Source organism: Corythoichthys intestinalis, chromosome 6 (genome assembly GCF_030265065.1).
Source record: "Corythoichthys intestinalis isolate RoL2023-P3 chromosome 6, ASM3026506v1, whole genome shotgun sequence".
Classification (NCBI taxonomy): Eukaryota; Metazoa; Chordata; class Actinopteri; order Syngnathiformes; family Syngnathidae; genus Corythoichthys; species Corythoichthys intestinalis.
This window is the reverse complement of record NC_080400.1, coordinates 41330560-41343732: the sequence shown is the minus strand read 5'-3', so window position 1 is coordinate 41343732 and position 13173 is coordinate 41330560. Positions and strand designations below refer to the sequence as shown.

The window sequence follows — 13173 nt, the reverse complement described above, 5'->3', positions numbered from 1 at the left end:
CAACACTGGATATTATCTCTTGCCAATATATGAAAACAAATCTTACCGTGTGTGTTTCAAAACAAGGAAGTCTGCAGAGGACACTGGTTAGTTGGGGGGGGGGCGCAGCACGTCACGTGAGTGACACAACCAGACATTGCTACAATGCAGGCCAACTACACATAACATTGCGAACACGTGACAGAAACTATGGTGCATTTTCGTCTCGTTCTTGTTTTAGTCTCCCAAGAGAATTGTTCGTCGAGGAAATATTTTCGTAATCGGCATCGTTGACGATAATAACACTGAAAGAGAATTTAAGGCGTATTTACTCTAAGGCCAAATGCTGTGAACAATTGAAAAATACAACACAATTGTTTCAAATTTACTGTGTTTCGTGTTGAATGTTGGGGCCATGTCTACCACATTGTAGAGCCAGTTGCATTATAACTGAGTGATTTACCAAATGCACACAGGTCTTGCGGATTTAGTCATTCAAATAATACGAGCTTAAAATCTGTTGTGGCTTACATTTTGTTGCACCTACCAATTTCTGTGAAGCATTATATTTTTATTTAGTTCACAAAATTAAAAAGTCACTCATTTTATGATTTTAATTAAAATTTATTTTTATGTAGTATTTCATTTGAGTAAATCTTTTTTATACTTCCAGACTAAATATGCATTTGTCGTGATAATAAGAAATGAAGCCATTTTTTGAATTATTGTAGAGAAAAAGCATAATTTCCCAACTGCATAATGGACTGAATTCTTCAAAGATGATTAAAAAAAAAAAAAAAAAAAAAGGATTATTTCTTAACTACTGTTGAAATGTCAAAGCTGACAAGACTAATCAGATAAAATAATGTTTGGGGGCCAAAAGAGCATACAGTGTTTAGGCCACTTTATGCCTAGAGCTCTATGTAGCATTTAACGGAGCAGCTAGCTCTGTTTCTGGAAGTTTCCATCATTTCTCTAGTAACATCTCTGCACATCAACCACCCGAGGAAGCTTTCCAGCGCGTCAGCTGAGTCTCTAGAATATTTGTTTGAAATACTAGATGTGAGGAAGCAGAGGTGGTTAGAAAGTGAAGAGCTTCACATTCTAGTACAGTGAGCTCACATGTCATGAGGTTCGTCACAGTGTTTACACATATACAACATTACAAAGGATACTGACACCATGCAAGTCATTGCAGACTGTAGGGCTTTGTGAGGTGTCTTGCAGTCAGCCCCTGACTGGTGTCACAAGTTATTCCCACTGCACCAGGCTGCCTGTCACATGCTGCAAAAGCATTTCATCCGAGGCTCGTGCAATCCTTTTCAGTGAGTGATCATTTTAGTAAGCAGCTACTGTTTCTCTAATGCTTAGGTGGCCATAGTCATGTAAAATATACGTCTATATTTCACGTGATCAAGACATTGTTAAAGGTGCCTTAAGAAATGTGATGTAGGATGAGTGAGTGATGTCCAGGTGGTGTTAAGGTTCTCTTATGGTTGCCTTAAACGACACAATAATCGGGCTATTTAGTGACCCTCCCAAGAATCGAGTGGTCCGAGCCTGGGTCAGGTTTGAAAGTCAGGCAGGATTCTATGTGAGCATTCAAATATCTGATCTGAACTCTGCCAAGTTGCTTCTAAAACAATCGGGACCCTTCGGGGCCACCCCGATCAGGTTAAAATATATTTGATATCCATCTTGATCAGCTAAATTGGGATCAGCACTCGCAGCCTCTGTTTGGATGCAAGACATGGGGAGTGACACGACTAACGGATGTTGTTTGTACATACCGGCGGAGTGATTCCCCGACGCAAAATAAAGTATTTCCAAGCATTCTGCCTAAAAACAGCTGTCCCATAAGCATTAATATTTTTTTCGCAGCATGGTGAGCACCCAAGCTACCAGTTGAACACATGAGCGTTTTAAAGTCATTTAACACTGGTTTACAGATCTCAAGTAGCTGCACTATTCACCTTCATGTATAGCACTGGACAGCTGCCACTCTGTTTTGACAAGTAAAAATAAATAAACCTGCACATATTTTTACAGAAATTATTATTAATGCCAGCTGGGATAGGCTTCATTAATCAATTTACACCTTTGCCTTCTTAGACCATGTCAGAATGCTTGTGCAAGGTTGACCACTGGTCTGATGCTGGTCATTTTACATCATCTGCCCGATGACGTCTGGTACAAATCCGCTGTTCGGTACAAGTGCACTTTGACATCTGTTGCTTTTGGGGAAAAATATGGTTGTGTTGGTTAAACAGTGTTGACACGGTCAATGTTCATTCAAAGGGAATGAGATGAGCCGCATTGATTGGCCACGACTGAAGTTCTCTGTGATCGTGTCCATAATCGCACGGAGCTGCCGCCACTGTTCTGCAGTCATCTGCATGTTCATAACTTCCGGACCAAACCAGCAAAGGTATGCAGTAATGCTGTCAGTTAAACGCGTTAATAAGGGCGTTAACGCAAACCCCCTTTAACGCCGTAATTTATTTAACATGCGATAAATTATGGCCCTTGCCCAACCCCGTAGTTTGGAATTCAAGACATCCCGTGCTCTCATATACAGTACGTCAGTTCTGGGGGAGAGCCAGAAATCATCCTGGTGCCTTGATCCTGGTAAAATTTAATTTTTTGTTTTAATGGCCAAAATGGAGCACGTTGAGGCGACGTGACGAACGTGAACCCACCACCTGGCGTGACCCAACACAGTTGTTATCAAGCATGTTTGGGTGAAAATATAGCGATGAACCTCCTGGCCCCATGCACAGCTCTCATGGCCACTCATGGAATCCCTGTGTCAAGCAAAACGTAACTTTGGCTGTTTTAGCCCAAAATGTGGCACTCTGAGGCAAATTTTGGCACTTATTGTTATTTATTGAGCTGCAATGGACGGGTAAATTGTAAATGAATGTGTGGAATGAAAGAATGAATGCTTCCAAGCACCACAGAACCTCCAGCATAGAGGCTCCAGGCGTTTCGCGCTTCTCTTGCAGCCGACCAAAGCTAACAATTTTCGGGCAAAGGAAACAGAGGATTGGGGTGAAATGCAAGTTTTCAGGCAAAACGTAACGGATTAACCCCAAATGTGGCACCCTAGAAGGGGATTGACAAGCGCAAACTCCCCTAAAATGTACAGATGAACTATATAAGTAGTTTGAAAGACAAGTGTTTTGGTGAGTTTAATCATTTTATCTCATTTTTCACATTTTATTTTTTTGTAATTTAATTGATAAATAATATTAAACCAATGATAACAAATGATATGTCATTAAATTATACATTCATTATACATTCATATTGAAATGTCAAGTATATAAAATAAAGATATATAAAATAAAATACACGTGCTATAGATTACACCAAAAAATTAAATGGAAGAGCACAACCTAAGTTTGAACCCTTGATCTCAGAACTGTGAGCAGACGTGCTAACCACTCCCTCCGTACCGCCCTTTTATTTGAAGTTATTTGGGGAAAATTTTAATTCATCTTTACAAGTGTAAAGTTGCCCAACTCTTGTTTTTAATGAGGCTTAAATTTGAATGATGTAAGATAAGCACATTAGTCAACTCCTGTGCTAATAGGTGTATTTAAAACCTATTGAAAAAATATGTAACATATTGCAATCAATCACGAGTTAACTATGGACTGCATGCACTTGACAGCACTAGTAACAAATTTGATAAAATAATGGGAAGAAGAAAAAATCAAGGAATTTTTTAACTGCGGTTATCGTATTTTTGGACTATAAGTCGCACCTGAGTATAAGTCGCACCAGCCAAAAAATGCGCAATGAAAAGGAAAAAAAACATATATAGGTCGCACCGGAGTATAAGTCGCATTTTGGGGGGAAACTTGAATCCAGCACCAATAACAGACATGTCATCAATTTAAAATAAAAATACAATAGAAAACAACAGGCTGAATAAGTGTACGGTATGCTAACATTACATGAAGCATAAACAACGAACTGAGAACCTGCCTGGTATGTTAATGTAACATAGCTATTAAGCCTGAACGATATATCGTTTAAACATCGCCATCGCAATGTGCGCATCCGCGATAGTCCCATCGCAAGGACGTGAGATATTTTTCAAAAAAAAATTTCCCAATCCACAAACCTATGTTCTGCTTCATTCGCTGCACAGCCTCCCTTACCCCCTCTCCCAGATCTCAGTGACTGTGGCACTTGCTTATTAAAGTTAACGATGGCTTTGATCTGGCCAAAGAAGCCGACTTCACACTGGCAGCAATCTGTCAATCATCGTTTAACTTGTTAAACAGTTTCTGCAAGGAAGCGCAGGCTTGAATGAATGTGTGTGTCTGAGGGGGTGGAATGTGGAAACGTTCGAGACATATAAAATAAACGCCAGAAGTAATTATGAGGAGTTTGTCATTTCTACATGTCACTCCAAAGGTCACAGCCATGTTAGGTAAAGAGAAGTATTTAATAAAGCCAAGCATTTTTCTACTACAGTACTTTATTCTTGTTTAAAAATGATTTGGTGGGACAGTTATGTTTGAACTGGTCATAATTACTACATTTGAAGTGCTTAAAAAGCATTTATCAAAATATATACAGTATATATACATTTTTTTAAATCATACTTTGGGGAAAAAAGTGAGAAAAAACATGTCTTATATGTATCTCTTTCCAGTGCTAGATCTGAATATATACATTGAGCGCACACACGCACACACACACACACACACACACACACACACACACACACAAAGGGGGGGGGGCGCTACTTCGCGGTTTTTCCGTTATCGCGGCGGGTTCTGGTCCCTATTAACTGCGAAAAACGATGGAATACTGTACACTGTGGTCATGATGAGTCATCCAAAGTCTTTCCAAACAGCTATTCAAGTCATCTAGTAAAAATTTCTTTAATTTTTTTTTTTTTTTAATATCGCAATATAATATGGCAATATATCGCAAACCCCCCCAAAATTGCAGCAATAGTTTTTTCCAATATCGTTCAGGCCTAATAGCTATTAAGAGTTATTCAGATAACTATAGCATACAGAACATGCTAACAAGCAACAATGATATAACAATGTAAGTCGCTCCAGAGTATATGACGCACCCTCTGCCAAACTATGAAATAAACTGTGATTTATAGTCCGAAAAATACGGTAATCGCATTTTCTCATAGTTAATGTATTTGAGAAAATGCGATTAATCTCATTGACAAAATTTAATCACTTGACAGCACTACACCTCACAGCTGGGTCTAATGCCGGACAGGACAAATTGGCTGGTGAGTGGTCTTCTTGGCCTACTGCCCTGTGACCTAACTATCTTTAAGTGGGGGAAGATGGTTCGATACTGTAGCTGGGTGAAGGAATCACTCAGCATACTTTAGAAGTGTTGTTTAATATAGCTGGAACATTTTCAGTTGCAACGATTTTTATTCATTACTAGTTTACGATAATGAAGTATTTAAAGCATGAGACCTCACTCAAGTGGTAGAAAAGTAAGCAAACAATAGAGTAGCCATAACTATTGTTGACAGTTGCTATAGAAAACTGAGGTTATGGAGCTTAGGCAAAGGTCAAGAAGTCAAGCCCCCCAGTTAATCAATGGGTGTTTTTCACCAAGCTAGAGGCCATCAAATACAGGCTTTTTAAATACCAGGAGAAGACTGCTTTGACGAGAATGCAAGGATGGAAATGGTGTTTCACTTAACATTAATGGAGGTGTGTATAAAGTGTCTAAAAAGGTTTAGCACAACTTGATTATTTTCTAACCTCTCACACTTTTCATGGTAATCAAACTAAAAGAAAACACTTAATGTTGTTGTTTTTTTTTGTTTTTTTTTTTGCACAGCAGGAAGGACTGGCCTTATAGCACTTTGCAGACGACAGCACTCTATGAATACCATTCACATCACAGTGACCAGATGCAGAATTGTCCAGCAGACACCTCAAGATTAAGTGTCAGTGGTAAGTTACTGCTTGTCTGAACAGATGTTACCTTGCCACCCCCTTTCTTCTTTTTGTCACAGCTAGGGCCAATCTCCCGATTGTAAACATGCACCTAAAGGCAAATGGAAGCAGCCCTGATCATATCAACCAATGCAACCCACAACCCATCTATTTTAGTGCTTCAGGTGGACTGGGTTAAGTCAGCAGCACAGCTTGCCTCAATGTCTTTCGCCTGTGTGGGCCACAAGATAATTTCAAAACACATTGACCTCACGGTGCACTGACTGGTCTTTAAATTTCATCTCATCTGCAAACTGAGTTACTTAAAGAAAATTAGACAATTCATTATATCATATTCAAATGTCTTTTTCCCCACCACACTGTTGTCTGGCACAGTCTAACTTTCAAATTTCACACCAGGAATCTGTAAAAAACATACATCCTCCTGATACTGATGATAGCCCTCAAATATTTCCCTAAAGTATGACCCAAAAAAAAGGTGTTTAGAATCCACAATCATTAAACGTGAAGTTTGTTTCTACTTCTGTCACAAGGCCTGGTTGGGTCAGATTGGCGACCAGGAATAGCAATGTAACAGTAGACAGAGACAGTGAGGTCTGCTTATGTCCGTAGGTGGTGGGGGGATTGGACCTGTGAGTGCTGTCTATAAACAGAACTTGCACACATGTGGGGGCAATGTTTAAGCTACTGTAAATGTTGCATTTGTTTTGAAAATGTCCTTCTTAACTGTTTTATACTTGAGAAATCTTGTCATGTGTGTGCTGCAACATGCAGTTTCTTTCTTAAAACTAAAAGTGTACTTTAAAAAAGCTCCATGCATCAGGACAGACGTGTAACAAGGTTAACCAAAAAGTACAGAATATGAGCAGGTTGGAAAAATCAGATTCCATTCTTCATAAATGCAATGAACAATAATCGTAAGTACTGAAGTAATCCAGACCAAATGTGTGATATTTGATTGTGTTTGAATCTTGTGTGGAAATTTAATACTGATACAGGCAGGGGGAAAATAACAGATAAATATAATGACAGCACAAGAGCATTATGCTACTTTTACATTACATGACAGTGACCAAACAAAGAAAGAGATGTCTCTCCATTTTGCATTTCAATCCCAATAGAGCATCTTAAAAATTTTCATGAGGTAGTGTACAGTAAATTATGATACGTGATATTACATGGCTTTGTTTAACAAAACAATAAGGCCAGCAAAAGTTTCAGTTACCGCATTTTTCGGACTATAAATCACACCTGAGTATAGTCACACCAGCCATAAAATGCCCAACGAAGAGGAAAAAAACGTATATAAGTCGCACCGGAGTATAAGTCGCATTTTTGGGGGGGGGGGTTTACTAGATAAAATCTAACATATAGAACAGATATGTCATCTTGAAAGGCAGTTTAAAATAAAAATACAATAGAGAACAACATGCTGAAAAAGTGTACAGTATGATAAAGTTACATGATGCATGAACAACGAAATGCGAACGTGGCCGGTATGTTAAAGTAAGATCGCTATTAAGAGTTATTAAGTAAATATAGCATAACAAACATGCTAACAAATTCACTAAACCATCAAAGTCACTCCAAAACACCAAAATAACATGTGAAATGATATAATAATGTGTTAATAATTTCACACATAAGTCGCTCCAGAGTATAAGTCGCACCCCCAGCCAAACTATGAAAAAAACTGCGAGCTATAGTCCGAAAAATACGGTAAATTTATATTATTTACTTGATGTCTTGATGGATATTTAGTCCATATGTATTTGGAATCACTGAAGGGTTAGTTGTATAGTCACCTGACGTACATACAGACAGTGTGGATTCAATCATCAATCAGTGACGAGGTAAATGTGAAAGTAACTTTCTCTCTCTATTTGTGACCTGCAATTAATTGGCAGCCATTCCTGAGTGGACATCAACTTATGAAAAATTCACCTAGAACACTTAATGGGTTGAGTGGTTTATAGATTTGATGGAGGGTTCTATGGTTGGTTGAAATAGTTGTCATTGTTCAAATACAACAAAAACACTTGCCCTTACAGTGTTATGACTTGACCTTAACACATCACCACAGTTTGAAATTTAAAAATGAAAACAAAAAATAGGATTAGAAGTTTAAAGTGCCTATGACAGCAAAAAGCATGTTTATTTCATATTTCACGTGGTATTTTATGCTCCTGAATTAAATGCATCGCTTGGATGTGTGTGGAAGTGATCGATTTATATATTCCATTTTTTGAATCTCAAACCATGAAAATGAGTGACTTCATGGATTGAGGAGGAATGCGAATACGACGTCACCCAGGGTCAGCATCCCACAATACAACATTGCTTTATAGCATGCAGATGCATGCATGCGGTTTCAGCTGATTTTGTGGATTAATTTGGTTTTTTTTCGCATCACGTCAGCTAAATGTGTTGCAGGGTTTTGTTGCTGCACCAGGGACAGGCGTGTGAGTCTTTTTGAGTTTCAAAAAGTTCCCTTTCACTGCGGAAATTGCCAAAACAAGTCCGACAACTGTGGGACCATTGGACTGACGAGGAAGTGAGTAAACATTGTGTTTTGTATTATGTCAAATACTGAGAACATGGCACACATTTTAATAAGGAGGTGGCTTGCATTTTGTGGCTGACAAGGTTCCTTATCCACCGAGAAGGCCACTCGGCTGACGACTGGCGGCTTGTCGCACACCCCCCTCGGTCCTCTTCGCGTGGCCGCCGGGAGAGCACTATACTCGGCTTATGCTCATGCGGTATCCATATCGTCCAGACTTCCAGCCCCCTCTACCCTCTTTGTGTGCCCGGCAATAGACCACTATCCTTGGGCTCGGGTAGCTACGAGCTCCTCCGACGTCGGCTTGTTTGTCCTGCGGTCATTCTCCAGCTTCTTCCCCAGCAACTAGCACTCCTGCCCGCAGCAGTGGAACAACAAACTATAACTTGCTCGCCGGCGCGGGGGTTGCCAATCGGCGAAGACAATTAACAACCCCGCCGCGGTGTGATATGATCCGTGGTATTTCTGGGATTTTTCGCTCTGAAAGGCGAGAATAAGACTTAGAAACGCCGCTCGGTTCGGGTTAGCATGTTGGCTAGCTGTCACGCCTCCTGGTTTGTTTACCTTCTCCGAAGCCAGGGCAGGGAAATGACAAAAGCCTGACTAACTCCGGTGGCATAAAATATAGTTTGGGAGGTGCAAGAAGTCAACAGTTTTTACCATTATGGAGTAATTTTGCCTTGTCGTACTGAATAAATGCATTTTTAATATTTCATATTCTATTTAGCACAAGACTGTTATTTGTCATGATAATACCATTTATTTCGCAATTGGGGGAAAACACTTGGAGTAGAGAGATTGAAACGATGACATTTTGTTGCTCTCTTCGTAGCATTTTCCTCGTTCAGAATTTTCCCCCTCAATGGGCTGAATTCTAAATCAGATGAAATCGTGATCCTGCCGACGTCATCCTCCAGCTGGGGACGCTTGAGCGCTATAATGACAGGTGGGGCTAAACGGCAGATTAAAAGACTAATTTCTCGTCATTTGCGCTTTGCCAAATCGTTGTATATAGTTCAATCGTCTCAAAATATAATTCTAATTCACATAATAATGCTATTTAAGATTTTTTTTATGCTGTCACAAGCACTTTAACCTACAATTGTAGTATGTTTGGCCCTGACTGAACTCTAACAAAACCAAATAATTCTAAAATGGGATAAAATTCAGTAACTTTAGAAACAAATATGATATAATTTTTTTGACTGACAATGTCAGGGGAGTATTCATTAAGTGTAGTTCTCATTGTACTGTACCAACACTCTACAGAGAAATTAGAAAAGCTCGAATTGACACAAAAGCAGCTTTTCTCGTTAGAGTTTTTTCAATGTTGTCATTACACATTTGTGACACTGCATGAACAGAATGAAGACGAGAGTATAACAGATAAAACAAACTCACTTACTTTAAATCCAAAAAATGAAAATGGTCTCTCCCTCCGCTGTGTTCACGACAGCGTTCATCGCCGCTGCAGTTTTAGGAGAAAAAAACACGTGTCTTCTGACTGAAGCCGAATAATTTAGACAACAACAGCAGTTGTTTATATGCTTTGTCCTCACGTTCTTTTGTTATGATAATCCCACTAAAAACTTGGCTAATGTATGCTTCAGAAATCGGAGCGATCACAACGCCAGCTGTCTACTTGGTCACTTGTTACGCGCCGAGTTTCCCTGTGCAGTGGACCGGTGCGTTGGTACACACCACACCTCCGATTCTGCACGTTTGAAAGTCCTTCTCGTTTTTTAATCCAGTAGGCTCCGTATACACAATCTCATCCAAGCGGTGTTCCTGTGATTATAAACAGCCGGCCGGCTCTGCGCCCCCTGAGCCCGCACAGACCCGAGAGAGAGACCGGGTTGTCATAAGAGGAGGAGAGGGAGGAGCCAGTGGAGGAAACTTCAGGGTGGGCGCAGTGGGGGTCTCATCTAAAAAGCTGCTCCATGCAGGCTATCTTACTGATTAGAGCGGGGTTCAGCAACCCGCGGCTATAGAGCCGCATGCGGCTCATTAGCGCTGCCCCAGTGGCTCCCTGGAGCTTTTTCAAAAAAGTTTGAAAATGGAAAAAAATGCGGGAGGGAAATATATTTTTAGTTTTAATATGGTTTTTGTTGCAAGACAACCATGACACAAACATTCTTCTAATTCGTTAATATTGTAATGAAGATAAACTTGAGGCGGCATTGTACAACAGAGTAGTCACATAGTGCGTCATTCTCTATAGGATGCACTGCAGGGAGAATAATCATTTACGGTATTTTCCGCACTATAAGGCGCATCAGAGTAGTGATGGGATTTTTGGCTCTTTTCGGTGATCCGGTTCATTTGGATCGGCTCTTTTTGCCTCTCAAACGGCTCTTTTAACTTGAGCTTTTCTTTTAAATATTTATGACAAATTTAGCATATATTTTGATAAATGACTTGGTGAACTAAATATTGCACTCTACCTGACTGCAAATAGCAAAAATTATCAAGCAAAGAAAAGGGTTTTTACTATTTTATTGCACATTAAAAATGCTCCAAACAATAAACAAGCAACAAAATTAAACTTCAACCGACAACAATCAATCATGCTGCATCATAACAAAAATAGTGAGTAGTAACCGCAACAGCAGAAGTGAACAAAAGAAACATAAGCTACTTGCTTTGTTTTAACAAACATAAGCTACTCCTTGCTCTATTTTAAATTTGCATTCAACAAAACTGAATACTTCAACTTGGACGGGCTGATCCGGCTCCTTCTCTTAGTAATTATTTGTCCAGTCTTTTAGCTAAATCCAGATTTTTTTTTTTCTCATGGAACCTGGAGATGCATGTGTTGACTTGCATCCATCATTTAAGAAAAATAAAAAAATAAATTTAAAATTTCTAAAATAGGGTTTAAAAATAATGAAATTCAAAGTGATACACAAATGTGATACATTAGGCTATAAGGGGTTAAGTTTGCAGACATGGCATTCTGCCGTATTGTCATCTGACTTTAACCAATTAAAATGTCTCCAAATGTTACAGCGTTTTCGGCTCATCTTGAAGGCCTACAAACCGCGTTCATGTGTCGTCCTTTCCTCCTCCTGTGTCTGTGGCTTTGCAGACGCGACGGAGCATGTGCTCAGCGTGCACTCCGTGCAGTACCAAGCCCCTCCCCTTTCTCTTCCTGTCTCCCTCTCTGAGCACGGCATCTGAGCCACTGCCAAACCTCACTCATGTCATGTGAAGAGAGAGAGAGAGAGAGAGAGAGAGAGAGAGAGAGAGAGAGAGAGAGAGAGAGAGAGAGAGATTTTGTCTTTTGGAGGGAAAATGACAGAGCCGGCTCTCAACGTTCACTTCAAAGAGCCTGCTCTTTGTACCGGCTCGTTTGAGACCGACATATCACTACATCAGAGTAAAACGCTTACCTTCAATGAATGGCCTATTTTAAAACTGCTTTCCTGTATACGGCGCACTGTATTACAAGGCACAGTAGCAGTAGTAGTTAGTAGTGGCTGGGGTTGCGTTATACATCCACAAAAGGGAACTGAGCTAAATGCCATGATGAACCAATATTGATCCATATCCTAGTACAAGGCACATTGGATTATAAGGTGCACTGTCGGGTTTTGAGAAAATTGAAGTCTTACAGGTGCGCCTTATAGTGCGGAAAATACGGTAATTATGAAGGCTCATTATGTATATGCCAGTCAACATTCTGATAGTAGGCTAATATAGCTGAGATAGATACATACAGCATGTGTTGCCTTCATTATAAGGCTCATATAAGGCTTTTAATTTTTTATGGCTCCAAACCAGGGGTGCTGAAGTCCAGTCCTCGAGAGCCCCTATCCAGCTTGTTTTCCATTTCTCCCTCCTGCAACACACCTGACTCAAATAATCAGGATCATTATCAGGTTCCTGCAGAGCTTGCTGATGAGCTGATCATTTGATTCAGGTGTGTTCAAGGAGGGAGACATGGAAAACAAGCTGGATAGGGGCTCTTGAGGACCAGACTTGGGCACCCCTGCTCCAGACATATTATTATTATTATTTTTTTTTTTTTTTTTTTTTTAAACCTGTCCTGTTCAGCTGTTTGACACAGAGAATGGAAGTCTAAGTGCCCGGATTCTGAACAGTTTTAATGTTTCACATTGAGAGTCTGACATACTCCCATTGTGATCATTCAAAATACCTTTTTATTATGACAAAGCAGCGAACAGGAAGGGATTATGGGGGGACAGAAGAAAAGAAATACAAGAGAAGAAGGAAAAGAAATACATACACAAACAACAACTAGAAATACATTGAACATCTACTAATAAAAATTTACTAATATGCTGGTGCTATCGTCAGCGAGATGTATTTCCGGTTTACACCATGTGGGGGCCTATTGGCCAGTGAAAGAGGAGAATGGGGGTGGGGGTGTCTATAAGCTAAGTGATTGAAAGGGGTAGAGTGTACACAAATCAGTTCTGTGATCTAGAACCCAGTAATCGTGTGAATCTCTTATGAGTGTAAGCCCGTTGGCGACCAACCCTACGCCGCCGCATCGCCAATCCCGGCACCGGGACCCCCAACCAGAGCATGCCCTACCACATCCAGCAGCACGCAGGCCCCACCGGGCGTGCGACAGCCACGCAGACGGGCGGAGAAGCCGCGCGGGCGCCAACCCAGGGCCACGGCCCCCACCCAGCCAGCCCG

At 40.3% G+C, this 13173-nt stretch overlaps 1 protein-coding gene across 16 annotated transcripts in view; it reads right to left on the bottom strand.

The window, feature by feature from the left end:
• The window catches only part of phldb1b (pleckstrin homology-like domain, family B, member 1b), a 155136-nt gene that overhangs the window by 84567 nt on the left and 57396 nt on the right, over nt 1-13173 (bottom strand). Inside the window, exon 1 of one of the 16 annotated variants that reach the window (XM_057839814.1) lies at nt 9911-10369. The exons of the other annotated variants lie outside the window; for them this stretch is intronic. The gene's annotated coding sequence lies outside the window, so the exon portion shown is untranslated. Of the gene's footprint in view, nt 1-9910; nt 10370-13173 lie in introns of those variants that run through there. 16 annotated transcript variants of the gene reach the window in all.